Raw genomic sequence first — 2,323 nt, 5'->3', positions numbered from 1 at the left:
AGCAAGTTTTCTCATTTGTAACATAAGTCAAACCTGCATTGTCTAAGGCATTAATGCCTATCACTAAACTAACTTCAAAGTCTGTAATTGGATCCTTGTACCACACCTAATGTAACATCCCGTATCGAATAATAAGAAGGACCTGAACAACGTACCCTGATGGGTTTACGCAAACTTCCCAAAGGTTATCCATCCTTGAGCTTCCCCAACTCAAGCACGCTTAATCCATGAGTTATTTATCTACATTCAGCTCAAAATGTATTCAGTTAGTCTTGTTTATTTCCTTACTTATTCTCGACATATACTACCATTCTCTAGACTCTTGGGGTATTACATTCTCCCCCCTTGAGCACATAACATACTCATCATACGACCTTACAACTAATTCCAGATCTTCTCCCCTTTAGGGGCTGCCATCCTAGAAGTTTGCTAGGAGCCACTTCTTGTTCAGGGCCCTCTCGCCCCGGTGCCACTCCTCTCCCTCATCGGACTGTCTTCTCTAAGGGTCGGCTCTGATACCACCTGTAACATTCTACATTGAGTAATAGGAAGGATTGGAACAATGTACCCTGATGGGCCTACGCGAACTTTCTAGGGGTCACCCATCTTAAGCTTCCCATCTCAAGCATGCTTAACTCGAGAGTTCTTTGCATATATTCAGTCAAAAAGTATCCAGTTGGTGTCGTTTCCTTACTTATCATTGACATATACTACCCTTCTTTGGACTCTTAGGGTATTACATGTAACGACCAGTTAGTGGGTCTAGATTATTTTGTCATTATCATGTATGTTATATAGTGTCATTATTTGAGCAATGTGTTGAAAATATTTTATGTGATGAACAAGGGAGTCAAAATAATTGAGAAGTGTTGTGTTGAATAGTTAAAATGGAATAAAAGTCTAGAAGCTTGTGGAAGGCAATAGAAAATTGGATGCTGTCAGTAAAGAAGCATTTCCGAACTATGAGGTGCAACGATGCATAGAGAGTGCAGTTGACCACTTTTTTTTATTAGGGGTGTGTTTTGAGGGCATACAGAAAGAGTTTAAATTTGTATTCTAATTTTGTTACCCTTTTATTTTAAAGTGTTGGGGCAGTTAATCCATCATCAACATGTTAAATAAGTGATAATGTAAATATTTATTTTGGCTCACATTGTTAGTGAGCAAGTTTGGGATTTAAATTATTTTGAATTATATTTGTATCAAGTTAGAGATGGGTGTGAATATCCTTTTCAAGAGTGGGCCGTCACACCACACATGTTCTTTTTGCTCTTACAAGACATTTTATGTTACAAAACTACACTTTTTTCATATCCATAAAAGTTATATATGGCTTATATCTCTCTTATTTTCTCTGCTCATGGTCATGGCATGGTATCTTTTATATGATCTTCTGAGTATGTTTGCAGACCTCCAAGCTACTACTTCTCCTCTCATATATGTCATTAATTGTAAATCACATGTTGCTATTTTGACTATGTTTTCATTGAGTTATGCTTCTCTGCAACGCTAGAACGAAAGCCCTTTTTTTTAGACTAAAAATGACTTTGCAGATTTCCAAATTTCAAGCTAATAAAAAGGTGCCTCTAATAATTGGATCTCTAGTAGGATGAGTATATATATCCCTTAACCACCAACATTGAAAAATACTTATTAAGCTCTTAGTGCATTCAAAAGGAAAAGGTGTTCAAAGCTACCAAAGCATTCAAGCTACCAAAGGAAAGAAGTTAGTATCGAACCATGAGGTGCTGAGCAAAAATGACTTGAAGTAGGATAGAGGAAAAGTGGATTAGATAGCCAAGCAACTTAGAATCTTCCCAGAGTTGCCACTACCTTAAGGGCATTGATATACTATAGCCCAACTAGAGTCACCATGCTCTTTTTGCGAGACTTGGTCAAACTAATCTTTAGAGCACATATCCTGTTCAGGGACCACTTGGTTTAGTAGGGAAATTACTCCTCGCTCTCTCTTCCGCTCCTTCTCTCTTTCTAGTAACCCTCAATGGGTAAGTCTAATTTCTTGAGCAAGTATTCTATCTCCTCATTGTTGAGTACCAAGTGGTCTTCAATCAGATCCTTTAGAAGGACGTCGAACTCCACATCCACGAGCTACTCAGCCCCATCCTCAACAAGATGGGAAGAAACCTTAGCATCCTCCACTATTTTGACACATGGCCTCAGTGAAGGCCCAACTCTAAAAGATTCTACACTATTACTAGGGCTACCATTACTACTTAGGCTAGACCTTCTAAAGCACACACTACTACTAAAGGGCCAATTTTGAGAATCACTAGTAGAAAACATACCTACGAGGGACTAAAAG

The sequence above is a fragment of the Diospyros lotus genome, chromosome 8 (assembly GCF_014633365.1).
Source record: "Diospyros lotus cultivar Yz01 chromosome 8, ASM1463336v1, whole genome shotgun sequence".
NCBI lineage: Eukaryota > Viridiplantae > Streptophyta > Magnoliopsida > Ericales > Ebenaceae > Diospyros > Diospyros lotus.
Note: the sequence above shows the minus strand (reverse complement) of the source record.